General features: G+C 37.3%; 1 protein-coding gene and 1 long non-coding RNA gene across 11 annotated transcripts in view; one reads left to right on the top strand and one right to left on the bottom strand.

The window, feature by feature from the left end:
• Positions 1-7058, bottom strand: part of LOC141423356 (uncharacterized) — an 87915-nt gene extending 80857 nt beyond the window's left edge. For both annotated transcript variants that reach the window (XR_012448163.1, XR_012448162.1), the window contains exon 1: positions 5226-7058. This is a non-coding gene — a long non-coding RNA (uncharacterized lncRNA). The remainder of the gene's footprint in view (positions 1-5225) is intronic.
• Macrod2 (mono-ADP ribosylhydrolase 2) overlaps positions 1-18822 on the top strand; it is a 2131419-nt gene that overhangs the window by 1876417 nt on the left and 236180 nt on the right. The gene's annotated exons all lie outside the window — the stretch shown is intronic.

Raw genomic sequence — 18822 nt, 5'->3', positions numbered from 1 at the left:
ATTGTGAATAGTGCTGCAATAAACATGGATGTGCAGGTGCCTCTGGAGTAACAGTCTTTTGGGTATATCCCCAAGAGTGGTATTGCTGGATCAAATGGTAGATAGATGTCCAGCTTTTTAAGTAGCCTCCAAATTTTTTTCCAGAGTGGTTGTACTAGTCTACATTCCCACCAACAGTGTAAGAGGGTTCCTTTTTCCCTGCATCCTTGCCAACACCTGTTGTTGGTGGTGTTGCTGATGATGGCTATTCTAACAGGGGTGAGGTGGAATCTTAGCGTGGTTTTAATTTGCATTTCCTTTATTACTAGAGATGGTGAGCATTTTTTCATGTGTTTTCTGGCCATTTGAATTTCTTCTTTTGAGAAAGTTCTGTTTAGTTCACATGCCCATAAGCAAGATTAAATACCCAATGTTTCCCAAAACTATTTAACCATAAAAGTCTTTTAAAAATAAAATATTTATAATGATTTTTCTTGTGGAGCTTGCCTAGGCAATCTGATCTTTTAAAAGAGAGAGATTTTATGTAGTCATAGAAAATCTTGTTTAACTGAGTATTGCCTTGGCTATTCGTGGCCTCTTGTGTTTCCATATAAATTTAACGGCAGATTTTTCAATCTCTTTAATGAATGTTATTGGAATTTTGATGGGAATTGCATTAAACATGTAGATTACTTTTAGGAATATAGACATTTTTACTATGTTGATTCTACCAATCCATGAGCATGGGAGATCTCTCCACTTTCTATAGTGTTCCTCAGTCTCTTTCTTCAGAAGTTTATAGTTTTCCTTGTAGAGGTCATTCACATCTTTTGTTAGGTTTACACCTAGGTATTTTTTTTTTTGAGGCTATTGTAAATGGAATTGTTTTCATATATTCTTTTTCAGTTCGTTCATTATTAGTATATAGAAATGCTAATTTTTTTTCTATGTTGATTTTATATCCTGCTACCTTGCTGTAGCTATTGATGATGTCTAGAAGCTTCTGAATAGGATTTTTGGGGTCTTTAAGGTATGGGATCATGTCATCTGCAAATAGGGATATTTTGACAGTTACTTTACCTATTTGTATTCCTTTTATTCCTTCTTCTTGCCTAACTGCTCTGGCTAGGAATTCCAGTACTATGTTGAATAGGAGTGGAGATAGTGGGCATCCTTGTCTAGCTCCTGATTTTAGAGGGAATGGTTTCAGTTTTTCTCCATTAAGTATAATGCTGGCTATAGGTTTGTCATATATAGCTTTTATAATGTTGAGGTACTTTCCTTCTATTCCTCAACACAGAGAAACTAAAGCAGATACCTTAAAAGCAACTGAGGCCAATAGGAGAAGGGGACCAGGAACTAGAAAAAAGGTTAGATCAAGAAGAATTAACCTAGAAGGTAACACACATGCACAGGAAATTAATGTGAGTCAACTCCCTGTATAGCTATCCTTATCTCAACTAGCAAAAACCCTCGTTCCTTCCTATTACTGCTTATACTCTCTCTTCAACAAAATTAGAGATAAGGGCAAAATAGTTTCTACTGGGAATCGAGGGGGTGGGGGGGAAAGGGAGGAGCAGGGTGGGTGGTAAGGGAGGGGGTGGGGGCAGGAGGAAGAAATGATCCAAGCATTGTATGCACATATGAATAATAAAAAAAAAAATTAAAAAAAAAAAAAGGAAAATCTTGTTTAATGGAACCCATTTCATTTGTGTCAGACGTGTTGGTCCCTCTGCTTTCTCCTTATCCAACTGCCTACAATTCTGCAGACTCTTATCTACCTCTAACATGAGCCTCTCATCCCCACGGGAGTTCCTGGAGGTCTCTAAAGAGTGCACAATGTATCCTGCCTTGGTGCATGCCTGTCCTTTGATCATTAGCCCTGCACATTTGTTTTGTTCAACTTTCTGTCTTCTCTATCTATTCCTTCTCAGACCACAAAGACCCAACATTTCATTTCTACCCCTTCCTTGAGTTTCTAGTAACTTGGTCTTCTCCAAGCTATTAACAAACAATTTATTATATATATGTTTTTGCCTCTCAGCTGCTCCTGACCACAGGCATCATAGGTTACTGTTGTTTAAAAAACCCCTGCTCTAAATCCAATTATAAACAAAGGAAGTAGATAATCCCTTGGTTATTGGTCCTAGATTTCTGTTTAGCCTTTTTATAATTTGTCTCTTGTATAACTTTTATGTAACAGTCTACCACTTGGTGACTGGTTTCTAACCAACCTCTCTGGACATTTGGTACAAATTGAAAATGATCAGATATTCAAGAATCATCAGTCGCTGAACCTTTTGGATTGGTGGCTGTTGAAGTTTTATAGCACTAAGTAGGAGCAATCACCTCAACCAAACCTCATGAATGTGTAGGGCCGAAAAATTTGAGATTAAGTCACATACAATATTTCATTCCGTACTCTGGAGGATCTACCCAGGTTAATTTTCTTGTCATGGTTTGTTAATTTTTGACCTAGAATATTAAACTCATTTTTTTCCTGCAAGGCTGCAATGCATTCTACTCTTTACTTTTAATTTAGTAATGCTTGGACCTTCCTTCTAATAAGAAACAAAGTAAGCAACAAACACAGAAGCTGCTAATGGTCTTTAGGAGAAATCATTTCATGTTTTCAAGGAAGAGAAGGAAGTTGCTTTTATCCTAATACTCATTTTCCCATTTCTTATCTTTCTATGTAAAATGTTTAATGTTTGCATCATGTGGAGACTTTAATTACATCCTTCCCAGCTGTGATGCAAAAATTAAACATCAATTAGCTTTTTCTGGATTGCACACATCCTTAAATTCTGTTTTCAGATCACTGCAACTTAACATTGTGACTTATATTGGAAAGATGTCTTTAAGGGTTTATCTCATGTCCTTTTTGTATAGCAATTGTATTGTATCCACTTAGCTATTTCCATGGAAATTTTGGTTTGATGAGAAGAGATGGCCCAATGTAACCACAACACTAACTATGAAATAAAAATCCAGTAGGGCCCAGATAGTTTTTGATGAGCTCTTGGATATCATACGTACAAAAGCAGCATATGAAAATAAAAGTGATAAACATCATTTTGCATTCAAAAACTTTCTGATTTAACACAGATTCAATCTTTTAAATAAATACATCAGTAAAATGGACAAATACAATTGTCAACTTCTGTCTGGTTTTGTCTGATAAAGCATTTTGAAATTCAGAATATTTTCCTAGGAGCCAATGGTTACCATAAGAAGTACAAGGGAAAGTCTCTGTGGAGAACTACTTTGGATACCCAATGCATACATATGTATGATTATGTACCTTGAGTATGTTTAAACCTGCACATTCATATGAATGTAGTAATGGATACAGCTATAGATATAAAAATAGATACAGTTATGTACTGTCTTTTGCCTAACATTTTCCTTGATATGTTCATGCATAATATTTGACTCCTTTACATATAAAACTTCTATTTCAGCTTTAATTTCAAATGTTAGAGGAGGCATAGGTTTTTAACTTTCATCCCTCTCCTTAGAATATTTCTCTCCATGAAGAGAAGAAATGGAAGCATCTCTTCAGAGGAAGTATAGCTTTGCATTTAAGAGAAAGGTCCACATGAGACAGGCTAGTGACAGGAAAAGTCTGGACTCTGGCACCATCAGACTTTTCTCAGTGCATTTCATTCTATCATCCTTATCTCAGCTCAAAGCTATCTTTTGCAGTTGTAAACTTCTTTTCAATTGTAAAATCTTAGCAGTTGTAGAGTTCTCTTCAATTGTAAGTCCTTTCTAGTTGTAAATTTTGCCAAAACAGGAAGCCTTGGAGTAATTCTGCCCTTAATTACCTCTCAAGTAAAAGCTCTCTGCTTAAAACATGACTATTGATCACACCTCATACATACAATTAAAATACATGAGAGTTAGCATGAGTGCATGTGCAATGTCCTATGTTGTCAATCAAACCTGGCAATCACCATAGCCTATTCTGCAAAGACCACCAGGTTTTTCCCACCATTTTCCCTTTCATTTATAAAGTCCCTTTAAAACAAAGATTGATGTTTCAATCCCACTTGGCTGGGGCCCACTGCTCTTTCTCTCGCAGTGCCTTCCCCCCACCTTCAATAGACTTTGCTATCACTTTCATTACATTTTCATGTCCTGACTGAATTCTTTTCTCGAGTCACAGAAGTACCTGAAATCTTCTGGATTCGGGTCTCCTTAGACCATCTATGTGGTAACACATGGAGTCAGCTTACTCATCTCTTTTATCAGCATGGTATATTGAATCATTGGCCCCAATTCGCAATCACCTCTCTACATCAGCACCCTTGCCATGGTCTCATTGTGAGAAATGAATATGTCACAATTCCTCGACTTTTGCCTTGGGTATGTGACTTATTTGGCCAATGGAAGTGATTTTGTGTTAGCTCCAATGCTAGTCCTTATAAAATCTGTGTATGGTTATTGTCTGATCTTGAGGCTGCCATGAGAATATTCTCCAGGTAACTTGTTACTCTGGATAGGATAAGAAACATGGAGAAGAATTGTTCCAGACAATCTACGGTAAAAAGAAGACTTCTACAGCTACCACAGACTACATGTCAGGCTCCCTCTATTCCCAGTGAAGATTTGCCAAGCCCCAACTCAGCATACATCTATAAGAAGTGTAATGGAAATTGCAGATAATTAGGGAAATTGCTTTGTATATTTGCAACACATGTATATATATGAATGTATATAGTTTGTATGTTTATATATAATTCCTATAAGAGTAATTCCTTGCTATTGTACTCCATTAAAATTTTATAAATAATTGTTATGCAGAAAAATCTGCATAACAAATAACCACTCATAATCTGTGTAACTTCAGGCCACTTACTTAAATTTTCTCAGTTCTGTCAATTATGGAATAATGATAACCTGATAGTTTCTATAATTGTAGTAAAAATTAATAAGCTAATTTAAAATTAAATTACTTAAAATAATGCCTGGAAAATAGAAACTGATAAATGTATATTAATTATAATTATTTTATTATTCTTCCAGCTTCATTACTAAAATTTTTTATGGGACCATTGTGAAGTTAGTCTGCATAAGAAATTCTAACATTTTGGCCATGGGAAAACTCAAGTAACTACAGAATTTCTTATCAGCCCATGCACATTTGGGAAGCAACTGTTACATCCTCTACCCAGCTACAGTGAGAAGAACTACTTTACACATGGACAAAAAACAAAGAGAAATACTTTATTATTTCTCACCTTATCTCCATTTTCCATGTCATGTTGAGCTAGTCAGAAATCAATGACATAATTCTTGTAACATGCTGGGAGAACTATGTGGATGACTCCTTAACAATTCTCAGTTTCTCTTGCTCTCTTAAGCAGTGGGAAGAACCGACAAGGATCCTCCTTTTAACTCAGAAAAATAACGTTATCAGTTCCCCCACCCTCTCCACACACAAGAATGGTCTATTTCATTTTGACACACCACACTCATCTATATTGACTTCTAGAGTTACACTTAAAAGACCAAATATTACTGGCCCCAAAGCAATTGCTGTATCTTAATATTTTAGATTGTAAAGTATTTTAGATTGAACAAATAGCTGTTGACTGCATAAACTTCTGAATTTGTATTAAATATAAACACATCAGCTAATTGTACTAAAAAATAGAGTATAAAAATAGTTTAAACAATACACTCGTCCAGAGAAAGCCATGAAATACTTTAGAACACATCAAATACTAGCCATATTGGTTGAATTATAATGAGTCCACACATACTACTAAATCTGAGCAGTTTTTTCTTGTTCTTGTTCTTACAAAGGAAATGTTTTTTACAACAAACAAGTTTGTGAAGCCTGCTAAAATTGTAGTCTTTAAAACAAATAGTTTCATAGCATCATGAAACCTCTTACTTGTATTTTACTTTTAAGTTTCTCAAACATCTATCCTCATATCATTCTGGTGGTAGACAGAATGATTTTCTCTGCATTTTACATGTTGGCCTTGATTGTGGAATAGCCCACACTGAAGTGTGAGAAAGATCATAAACTGAGCAAAGGGTAGTACCTCTGAGAACTCAAGAAACATCAAGGCAGAGGAAGATCAAGGCTTTTGGACAAGGAAATATGAGCATACTCTGTCATCTTTTTGGGTACAGTATCTAATCATGATGTTGAGGTGGTCTAGTATGAGGCAGAAGGCTTAGAATGATGATGGGAAGCCTGGGCAGTGGTGGTTGATTGGGTTTTGCTAAAACTTTGTTTGTTAAGTGAAAGATAATTTGCAATGTGTTTAGCAGGATGTCCAGATCTAGAAAATAGAAATGGCAAAAATTAAACAAGAGGATTCAATTCTAATCTCATTTCCTCCCATGTAATCAAAAGACTTGGACTGAATTCAAGGAGAAGAAAATAAAAACTCAAGACCAGACATGAGAGATTAACAGGAATTGGGTAGGTTCCATGAGCTACTTGAAAGAAGTTGAGAGGATAATGAACTCTAGGGGTCCAAGAGAAGGGTCAGTAAGATGGAGAATCTGAAGCAAGATTATGGTCAAGGTCATGGCAGCACTATCCAGCACTAAGTATCCTACCTCTAAGTATTAAGGACCACTATTGGCATGGGCTTTATAACTTCTTGATTCAGTAGGGATGGATCAACAGGAGCCTGACTTTAATTTTGGGTACCTAGGATATAAATTGATGGAGGCATTGGAAGAGCAGCACCAATAATGTAAGAATAAGTGGGCCCTTAGAAATTTATTTTTTCAATCCAGTTATCTCAAAGATAAGAAAATAGTTTCTATGATTTGTTAACAACCAGGATCCAGAACCAATAAGTCAAAAGCTCAGGGACTTTTTTTTTTTTAACTTAAATGATTTTAGGCATTTTGTTTTGGCCTTGGATTGGAGAGGTGGAGATTTTTGCGGGTTTTATTTTTGTTTCTTGTTTTTTACTGTTTTTTTGGTTTTATTTTTTTGCTTCTGCAAGGCACCAAAGAAGTTGGCTACTGTTAAGATTTTTCTCAATTTCCCTTACTTATCACATTAATGAATGAAAAAAAAAAAACAGAAAGCATCATGATGGTTGTCATTCTATTTTGAACATAGCAAATAATATCAATTTAAAATTCCACTGTTACTCATTTCTGATGCTTGGATAAAACAGACGGATAAGTAATTGGGTGCTGATGTATAAATGAATGGATAAACAGATAGATAACAGATGATGATGATGGATAGATAGATGGATGATAGGTAGATCTGAATTATAAATGACTCAGACAGACTGCATACCCCATGGTGTGTGACACTTGTAATACTGTACCTCCTTTTCTTCATCTCTTTAGAAGTCAACATCAAATCTTAGTTGATAAGATAGGTGATTTATTCTTAGATATAAAGATCCATAGCCCAAAATAATTTGACTAGGGGTGAACTACAGTTTGAGGCAGAAATACTTAAGAGGAAAAGAGACAGGCAACAGAGGTTAGGTTTTCATCTCAACCCTTTTCCTCAACCCCTGGGGGCACTGAGCTCACCTTTTAACCTCCCTGTAGGAACTCACCTTTTTAAAACAGAACTGGTTCATCATTAGTCCAGACACTACAGTTTAACTTAAATGAGGTAATAGACATGAAACTCCTTGGACAACGAAACAGAGTTTTATGCCGACGCTAACTGCCATAGTCATTATGCATTCATCATCACCATTTCCTAATTCTTACCAACTGACCAGGTTAAAACAAGTTCAAAGAGCACTAATTTCAGGAAGTTGGTTTTACTTTGTTATTTAGGTAAAGGTGATTTGTGGTCTTTGTAAATGTGCACACTGTGAGCAGAGGGACATTTTTTCATGTGGACAGTTTATGCCAGTTTGTGCTCATGTGTTGGTACAGTTATGTTAATTCTATGTGATATTTTCTCTTCAGTGCTTTTGCTTATGAAACAGCATAATAAAGTGACTTCTGCTAAATAAATAGTCCTGTTCACAATAACTGGTACTTAGTGAATTTATACAGAAGATATTTTTGTGTTGCAAACCAAATTAACTAGTTGAAAATCCATTAACTTCAAGGCTCCAGATGGATATTTAGGATCATCTCAGAAGTACAAATGTAAAAGTCATAATAGAATTTTCTTTGGCATATGCATAGAATTTCTACCATGGACCCATTTTAAAAATAAATATCATAATAATTACAACAGAGTGAAAATAACAAAGCATTATGTGCATGATCAGAGAAAGCTGAAATTGAGAGGAAAGTCCAGCCACTCCAGGAAAATTAGAGACATGTAATTAGCATCTGCAATTTGTACTGCTCTCTGAAACCCCTAGATTTTTGTGGGAAATCATTCTTTAATCTATATAAATTGGACATCAGAAATGGTTATGGTTTCATGATGTTGAAGTCAGGAATATAAAGCACTCTATTTTAGGATTTACCCATACTGCCTCTTACCTTACATCCATAATGTCAACTCCACCCCTCACAATCCTTTTCACTTAGGCGTTCTCTCCAACAGTCAGTCTTCTACCCTTTGCCATCTGGCTGCAGATATTTGGGTAGCAAAAATTCACATTGGTTAAGGAGAAATTTTTTAATAGAAATAGAAACCTAGGACAAAAGAATTGATGGAACCACTCAAGTAATCAATAAACCAGGACTGCACTTGGTGACATTATACAAATCGTCTATGAAGAAGAACAGATCTTCCAAGAGTTCTGAGAGATTCTAGGATTCTATAGTGATGAGGTCTCTGCAGCCAGGAAACTTATAATCTAGTTGGAAACAATAAACAGATAAAATGTCATCATCTACCTATCAGACATACCCTATTCCCCTAAGTCCCTGTAATTGTTACCATTCATTGAGCACTTTCTGTATGCTCAACATTTGTTTAATACTCTAGGCAGGTCTAGTGAGGTAAGTAAACATATAAGTCTCATTTTATATACATGAAAATTGAACTCTAAAATAAATTTTCCAAAAATTATGTAGCTAGTAAGTGATCACAACAGCATTTATAAGCAAGTTCCTACCATGCTCTGTTCACCTGATTTGTACTACTTTTGTACAAATGCTTGTCTTCTCTGCCTAGGAAAATCTCCCTGAAAACAGGAATATTTCTCCTATGTACATTCTATGGCCTCCACAACCCCTAACATTGTTTACAAAATGAATACATGCATCCACTTCAATATGTATTGAGTTCCAGCTCCATATTTGATACAAAAAGTACAATGAAGTACAAGAGTATCATATCAAAGAACCAGGAGGCTGGGCGTAGTGGTGTATGCCTGTGATGTCAGCTACTCAGGAGGAGACATGAGGGTTTTTGGAGGTCAGAGTGAGCAAAGTTAGCACAAGACCTTAACTCAAAACAAACTAAAAGCAAAAGAACTGGTGGGCAGGAGAGGCATGGCTCAATTGGTAGAACATGTGGCCCTGAGTTCAACCACTGGTATCACAAAAGCATGGGGGGAAGAAGATGATTGTTGTGGCTCATGAATGGAATCCCATCTACTCAGGAGATGGAGTGTCACAGTTGAGGCTAGCCTGGACAAAACATTAGTGAGACCCCCATCTCAGCAAAGAAGCTGGACATGATGGTCTACATCTATAATCTCAGCTATAGATAGATAGCTTAGGGAGGCATAGATTGAAGGATCATGAGGTTATCCTGGGCAAAAAGCAAAAGACCCTATCTGAAAAATAAGTAAAGCAAAAAGGGAGAAGGATATGGCTCAAATGATAAAATGCTCTAAGCATAAGGCCCCGAATTCAAACCCCAGTACCACATTAAAAAAGGAAAGAAAGAAAGAAAAGAACAAACTAGGATATATGCCAATCCTAGATTTTATTATTAGGAGATTATTTTAATAGTATTCTGATAGTTACTTACAACATTAATAAGTGGTACCACACTCCATGGCACTCACTTACACTGTACTCTAAGCAGCGGGTGAAACAACTGTTCTCAAAGTCAAGGCTTGGGGGATATGCTGAATTAAATAGTGTTCCCTCTCTCAAGTCCATGCCTACCTAACCTTCCAGAAGGTAACATTCTATTTTGTAAGGTCTTTGCAGATATAATTAGTCAAGATGAGGTCATACTGGTTTAGGGTGGGCACTGAAACCAATGACTGATATGAGAAAATCACATGATGAATGCCCGGGAGTGGAGACTATTCATTAAAAATGCTCATTATTCACCTTGGAAGTTTTGTTTACTAAAGTTTGAGCATTCTGTCTTTTGGAAGTGTGAAGGGTATATAAGGCAGGGTACTTCTGTCTATTGGGCTTACTTCTTTGTGTCAATAACCCCCACTGAAGTCTAGAGGAAAGAGGCCATTGTGAATGGGAGTATATTAGGTAAATGTTCAGAATTCACACAGTTTTATTTTAGTTTCCAACTTCAGTGCACATTGAACACTCTAAGTTCAACAATGACTTTGTATGCAGGCCAAATCATGCCCAGTTATGAGTGACAGCTACCATATTTTCAATAGCTACCAAGTGGCATCTATTTTATATGAATTATACCTTTAAAGACTCTAGACTATAGTGTTTGTCTATTATTAGCTTTATTTACTCATGAAAATACTGAGTTTAGAGGAGTTAAATGGTTCACTGGATGTGAACAAGTGAGCAGTCAAGTCCTCGCACAAAACCTGGGCTGTCTGACTATAAGCCTGTTCTGTATCCCTAATCACACTACCACAGGCAAAAGAAGAGAGCACCTCATGTGGCCTGTTTGAAACTGAGACCTGTCCTATAATATAGATAAATTTGTAGTCCAAGACTAGAAATTATATCTCAGAATCCCCAATTTCATACAAACATTTAGAAAAGCAAGGTTTTTTTATACAAAGAAAGCATAAATGTCTAATTAAATACAACTTTTAAAACTTAAAATGCAGTTAAGAAAACATTAGAATTTCCCAGGCCATCATCCATAATCTACACACTGGGAGGATCCCATTTAGAGGTCTCAGCATTCTAGGCTACTTTATGATAAGTGTTGGGAAATAATCTAGATTCTCTCATTGGTTTTGTCCCTCACTGGACTTTTGTTAGTTTGCTTTAATCAATCATTTTCGATTGATATCTGCATTAGTTTGCCCCTCCAGTATATTCTGAAAAATGAATGCAGCAGCAATTTTTTTTCTAATCTGAGCACCCTGTCCTTTCTTTGTACTGCATTTTTCCCTGTGGGTGACAAGGAGAGTGTGGTTTTAGTCCTTTTTGGAGAACAAAGTAATTTCCTGATTGGGCACCAAAGAGAAATAATGGTCTTTCCACTACTGAGCAGTATCACGTGTGCCATAACAAGACCATAGCTCATGCTGTCTAGAAGGGTCATGTTAACCATTTCACACCCACAGGTTAGAGAGCAAGCCTGGCTAAAGGTCAGAGTTACTGAATGAGATAGAAGGCACACAGGCTACCACATGACTAAGACACACCGTAACCTAACATGGTAGAAATGGGACTGTCAAAAATAAAGCAAAACACAAAAGAGAATGATTCAATATATACCAGAGCTTTTTTCAAAGTGACATAGTGGAAAAATGTACAGCTCCTCCAAATCTACCTTCCTGAACATTTAACTTAGGAGTTAAATACACTTCAAATATTTTCCAGAATGTCTGCACATGTTTCACAACTCAGAAATTAAATTAAATAGAAAAGTAGAATCCCTAATGAAGTTTTTCAATGAATATATCATCAGTGAATCCTTTAAAATATTTTTTACATCTGTTCACAGAATTAAAATTTGGCTTTCCCCCTTTTCCCCTCTATCATAGAGAACTAGTTTGTTTTTAATTAATAAATCATTCAGTCAAGTCCATGGAACAAGTCCATACTTCAGGTGGAAAGTTTAGTGTAGTCTTTGGCAATGTTATTTTAGGAGTGTGCCTTCACAATTAAGTAGTTACCATAAACTGTGCCAACATTCCAATTTCACTCACATAGCTTTGTAGTTTGGGCACTTCCTGTCTTGATGAAGAATGGTTGGCTACAAAATTATTAGGCACATCACAGATGCAAATGAAACATCATTTTCCTGCTGAAAATGCGAACGAAGACTTTATTTTGACTGACTTAAATTTTGACCTGTAATTGACATTAAAAACATCAGTGAAACTCAGGAAGCAACACTGCAGCATTTACCATAACAGATGCTGGGGTAGAATCGAGTTTAAGAAATAGGTTTTAAAGAGATTATAGCAGCAGACATTATATAACAAGATCACTATAAAGGGTAGGACATCTGTTGGCTATTTTCAGAAAATCATCATTCTCTTACCTGCTATTAAAATAATCTTAGTAGACACCTGACTATTACTGTACTTTTTGAGCATATGTCTACAATGAGACTGAGGTAATATGCAGTTGACATTTCTGTGTTCTAGTATTGTCTTCTTTTTTTTTCTTTCTTTCTTTCTTTTTATTTTCATTTGTGTTATTCTTTGGTTGTACTGTTTGATTTGCTTAATTAGAAAAAAGGAAGGCTGTTTTATTTCAAAATTAGTATAATCATAGCTATTTCATAAGAAGTGTTCTGAGTGACCTGAGCTTACACATTTGAAACCACGTGAAAGTTTAGCATAGAAATATTTAAAAACTATTGGTTCCTATCCTTTAACTTCCTTCCCTTGAGAAGATTTTCATAATTACATATAAATGCATATAGCTTTAAAATGGAAAGTTAGAACTATATGTTAATATTGTGTATTTGAAGGAAAAACATTTTTAAGTATCTTAATTTAGCCTTATCAGTATCTATCACAGTCATGGTAGCATGTACCAAACAAAAAAGAAAAAAAAACTGACTATCTATCTACCTACCTACCTACCTACCTACCTACATATATTACTGTGTAGCAATGTAATAAGACTGGACTCTGTCAAAAAGTCATGAATTTCTTGCTGGAGGGGGTTTTTTCCCCTTTGGAAAGTATGATGCCCTATGTCAATGAGGACTTAAAGGCACTGTAAAAACACTGAACATCTTCCTCAAGGATCAGTGAAGATTGGGAGGAGAAACATTGTTTTTATACACTTACAAGCAGGAACAGTTTAGCAGTACCTCAGCTCGCAAAATCCAAAATTAAATACAATGGTTCAAGGGTCATTTGGGGCACCATCCTGAATCCCTGAGGGAGACTTAATCCCTGAGGATATTTCCTAATAAACACATAACAAGCACTGAATTAATAGGGTCACTGAAAATTGTGAGTTCAAAATATGAAGAAGAGAGTGGCCTTACTGAAACCTGTTAGGGCAATAACAATGTAATTTAGAAACATGGAAGGGAGAGTGGACAGACCACAGAGGGCCCACAGAGGAGCGTAAGACTATTTCTTCCAATTCTTCCAAATTTTCTCTAAATGGCCTTTCTTTGGGGTCCCCTGAGTCAGACGGCTATAATTGGTTCATTCAGAGTCTGTTGGATGGTAAAGCAACACAATTGAGACCATTTTTTGTACCGTTCACTTGGCTACATGGATTGCGAGGTGAAAAAATGACTGAAGTAAAAAAGGGTGCCTCCCCAGGGGTTTATAGTCTATGTGGGAGCCATGTTCTTCAATCTCAGTTTCAAAGAGAGACGATAGGCCATCACTGCAAGAAGATAACAACAATGGAGTTTGGAACAAATAGTGCGTGTTGGAAAAGAGTAGATAGTGATGGAATTCACTCTTTTTCTTCCTTTCTGCCTTCTATACACAGCATGCACCAAGAATACAAATCATGCCACACACACACCACTGCTCCTGCCATCCAGCTTCAGGGGGCATTGTTGATAGAACCATTTTGGTTTGCTACTTCTTATTGTCTGAGACATAAGCCTGTGGAAAATTACTGTAGGGAGATTGTTCTCTTGAGGTTTGCTTTTTGAACAAAGATTCTTTCTTATAGGAGTGGGAAGGACACCAGTCTGAGAAAAACAACTTTTGTCCTAACAAATGCTCTCTTGGAAGATATGTTAATGAGCTTCTCTTTGAACTGTAAATGGCATCGTGGAGCATGTCAGATGCTAATGGAAATGGTGAAGAAGTGAAAATGCACAGTAGGCCTAGCACAGTTTTCTTCTGGTCCCCATTCCTTTGAGCCTCTTGACCCGACTTCAGAGCCACCCTGTGATTTCACACAGCACTCTCCTTTTGAAGAGAGATTTTTATTTCTCCCAACAATGGCATTTTTTAAGGTCATGATTCCTTGGCTTTATAAAGCACTATCCTCCATGGGCAACTTCATAAGCAGTAATGAGTGACAATTGTTCCTTGAAATTTTTAATTACTGTGACAAAGAAAGAGTAATTATTAACTTTTGTAGCTGAACCACCTCTGCAGATGTTCTTAATCAAATAAAAGAAAGAAAAAAGAGTGTTCTGAGAAGACAGGAGTATGAAATACACAATAGGGAGTTGCAGCTGGGGTCGGGGGTTGACATGAACTGCACGATCTCTCTATGAACAATAGTTCCAACATTGGAAGGATAATTTCATGACAGAGACAGGATAGTGAAGGAGAAATTTGAGTCAAAAGGCCTATTTCTGGCCCTGTCTTCTCAGTTTGAGGGTACTGAATATAGCATGCCAGTGTTATCAAAATGTAGGGAGAAGTTTTGTACCTTAACAGGGTTAGAAGCTAAATTATGTTAACTTAACCATTGGTAGATTCGATGCTGAGAGATTAAATTGATATTTGATCAATTTTCTTCTTGATTTGGGTTCTCCCAAAAGCTGACCCTAATACAAGGAGGACTTGAGTTCAGGTAGATCATTTGTGAGTGTTATGGTGGTGAAGAAGGCCAACACAAAGCAAGTCAAGTATACCATCCTGGGAAACTAAGTTTGTCCCACTAGAGAAGGCTGAGATTTCCCATCTAAGAAAGATGGAGCAGGGGGATTTAAACATTAAACTTTTTGGTTGAAGTTGCTAGGGTGACAGGTAATGTAATTCCCCAAACTCCCAGCTTACTATTTAATTAGAGCTGCTAGCCTAATAAAGCCTTCAGACGAACAATGCAGATGTTTGGCTATAGTCTGGTTTGCACACACCAAGATCAGAGAGGTTATGGATCAACTGGCACAGTGTTTCACATCTCCAGACCAGGTGGACCCATTTACCTATCATGGATTATTAAACCAGCTAAGCAATCTACTTCTTATCAAAGTGAAATTCATTACTTTTATCTAGGATACATAGTCTTAGAATGCATCTGCAAAAATGTGTCTCTGCTCTAAGCATCTTCTACCATGTTAACTAAGACAACCCTCAAGGTTCTTATTGCAACCACCATGGACTGAGTTTCCCAGGAGTCCCAAAATATTACTCACAAATTGCTGTGAGAGACATGTTTCTCATTTTTGAGTGTCTCAACATATCTATTGTCATTTTGTTTGGGTCAAATTTACACTTTATTTTGGCTTCGAATGCTCTTTTACAAAATGAATCCCAGCCTGTTAACAGTTGGTTATCCAAGGGTGGAATTAGTTGCTCCAATTACTATTAAACAATGAATAGGTGGCAGAGTCACTGGTTAGACAGGTCTCAAGTGGAGGGCTTCATGTGTGATTGGCTGCTGCCATTCACAATATCAGAAATGATGCAGAGTGGGGGCATAGAAAGAAAATAATTCTGATTGCCAAAATCAGAGGGTTGTTATCATAGGTCAAGTTTTTCTGTGAAGTAGTCTAACAGGGAGATTTGTGAGCAAGAGCTTCATTGAATGACGTTCTTTGTCAATACCTGGAGGAGGAAGAGGGAACATAAGGGAAGACAGGTTGGAGAGTTGAACTGTGATGCCATCACAGCAAAGGATTCCCACCAGGAGCTTGAGATCTAGGATAGTGCATTTGTTGGCCAGGGCTACCATAATAAAGTACCTAGAATAGGTGGCTTAAACAATAGATGTTAATTTTCTTATTGCTCTGTAGACTAGATCTAACATGAAGGTATCAGCAGGGTTGGTTTCTTCTAAGGCTTCTTTCTTTGGCTTGCAGATGGCCCACTTATCTCTGTGTCTTCACATAGTCTTCTCTCTGTCCACATTTTCTCTTCTTTTCTTTTGGCAGTATTGGGGCTTGAACTTAAGGCTGCATCAAGCTAGGCAGGCACTCTACCACTTGAGCCATGGCTCTAACCCTTTTCCTTTTTGCTCTGGTTACTTTGCAAATAGGATGTCACTATTTTGTTCAGGCCAGCTAGACCTCAATCTTCCTATTTTGAAGTTCCCACCGTCACCAGGATGATAGGTGCATACATGCTCAGCTTTTGTCCATTGAGATGGAGTCTTGCAAAAATTTTTGCCTGGACTGGCCTGGAACCATGATTCTCCTGATCTCAGTCTTCCATATAACTTGGAATTATAGTCAAAGACTGTCAAACTCCCTATCTGACTGGACTTGAACTAAAATCCTCCCAATCACAGACTCCCAAGTAGCTAGGATTATAGGTGTGAGCCACTAGTGCCCAGCTACACTTTCTCTTCTTATGAAGTCTAAAATCATATTCGATTAGGGCTAACCCTAACAACCATATTTTAACTTAATTACCTCTTTAAAAGCCTTATTTTCAAATACAAATTTATGTTGTATGGTACCGAGAGTTGGGACTTCAAGGTATTAATTGGGGGAAGGAAGACAAAATTCAACCCATATCAGAGGGAGCTTCTGAGTTGCGTCAGATTGAAGGGAGAGGACCAGACCTGTGCCTGCTACAGGCTGACTAGACACAGGCTGACTTCAGTGAGAGAAAGTCAGCATGGGTAAGGTAATATCTTTGCATTCTCTGAGAGTGGTTCCTCAGGGCAGTCAGCTGCCAGTCTCTCCAGCAGAAGTTGGAGATGAATGATGTACACTGAAGGGAGGGAGTGTATGAAGAGCACACCACAGCTCCTCTCCAGTTGCACAAAAGAAACCTATTCTTCATCTTTGACTGGCATTTCCCTCCATTATCTTCCAGGAGCATTTCTTTGGTTACAAGGGTGAGGTAGGTGTACTTGCCATGCTAGAATTTGGAACAGCAGGTCCTTAGCCCTGTGTACATGTGTCTGTTCTATGCTAAACATATGGAATGGAATAGCTTCAAGGACCGTGACAGATACGCCATTTGCACGAGTGTCCATTTTGATCAATATGAGGCAGGCCTGGAAATTAACTTGTACAAATGAGCCTCCAGTTCAAACCAAAATAACTCTTGGTTCTTTAGATACATGGCCATTTTTCTTAAAGAGTTGAAGAAAAGTCAAAAAGAGCAATCTATCAAAACAAAACAGGAGGATTCTGAGATGTGCTGCCATGGAGTGATGACAGATGTACTGGGTTTGCACAAAGCCCCCAAAATAAAGGATCCTTTGCATGCTCAGAGAAGCAATTTTAAAATGCCAAAAATGCCCTTTGAAAGCTTATGGATTATAAATGCTCTCCAACTCACCCAAATATCTCTGAGAACGTGTAGAGAAAAATTTCCTCACCCTGTAATTTGAAGATTAAAATACTAATTTCTGGGCTGATGGGCACAAGTGTAAACAAGAAGCATAAGAACAATATTTGTTGACACTTAGCAGGGACATTAAAATACCAAAGAGGGACTTCTGTAGAGTCTTGTGAAGTCTTTCCATTATAAGAGCTTAACTGTCAACTCACCTGTTACCCTCTTTCCCACTGGCTGACATGGCCAGATAAAAACAGAGCTGTTTATGTATCATATGGGCCACTTAAAAAAAATGTTTCTTTTATGATAGAATTCCTCAGAAACTGAGGACAAAATGCCTCTCACCATAGGAAGAGCCCCTGGTTCCTTCATCTGTCTGGGACCTCATCTTAACCTAGTTTTAAAGATCAGGGACTCTTTTGCAGCTAGTGGAAAAGTATTGACTTAGTATGCACAGAACTTGAGTTCAAACACTAGCACCAAAAATAAGCACATTTTTAAAAAAGAGCAACAACAAAGAAATAAAAGGACTGTTCAAGTGAATACTGATGTGTATATGCCAGCACTGTGCTAGGTGTTTTAGGTTCCTGATGAATAGGATCTTAACAAACAAGTAATTGATGTTCATGGGGTACTTACTAAATGCCAGGCCCTTTGCCAAGCACTTTATGTAAAATATTTCATGTGATGATTATATCCAACTATGGCATCCAGGATTCTATGATAATCTCCCATTTCCTGACCCCTGGTGTACAGAAACCTCTCAGCCGTCCAAGCCACAATCTAGGCACTGCTGCAAAGTGATTTTGCAGATGTAAATAAATTCTCAAATCAGTTTACCTTAAAACAAAAAAAAATTATCTATCCAGATGGGCCTGACCTCATCACATGCATCTTTTAAATCCAGGTTTAGGAGTCAGATATAGAGAAAGTCAAGAGACTCAACACCAAGAAGGATGTGACATGATTTTTTTGGCTTGAAGATGGAGGTAAATGCATGGCAAGAAATGCAGGGGGTCTCTGCAAGCTGCAAGTGACCCCCCCACAGCTGCCAGGAAGCATAGAAATGGTACCCAGTCCTACAAATGCAAAGAACTGAGCTTAGAATCAGATTTCTCTACAGTGCCTCCAGAGAACAGCCTAGTTCATCTGATACCTTTATTTCAGCCTAGTGATACCTTGAATGGAGAGCCCAGTCATACTGTGTGACAGCTGTTAGACCTATACAACTGTGAGCTAATAAATAGGTGATTATTAAACCCACTACATTGATATCTCCATTTTAGAGATGAGGAGACTGAAGCTTGGAAAGGTTAAATAATTTGTTCGAAGTCACAGAGCTAGTCAATGATAAGGTCAACTTGGAACAAAGGTAACTGGTTAAATGGAAACAAGTGATATG

Source organism: Castor canadensis, chromosome 5, assembly GCF_047511655.1.
Source record: "Castor canadensis chromosome 5, mCasCan1.hap1v2, whole genome shotgun sequence".
NCBI lineage: Eukaryota > Metazoa > Chordata > Mammalia > Rodentia > Castoridae > Castor > Castor canadensis.
The sequence above is the reverse complement of the archived record's forward strand: the minus strand, read 5'-3'. Positions and strand labels throughout refer to the sequence as shown.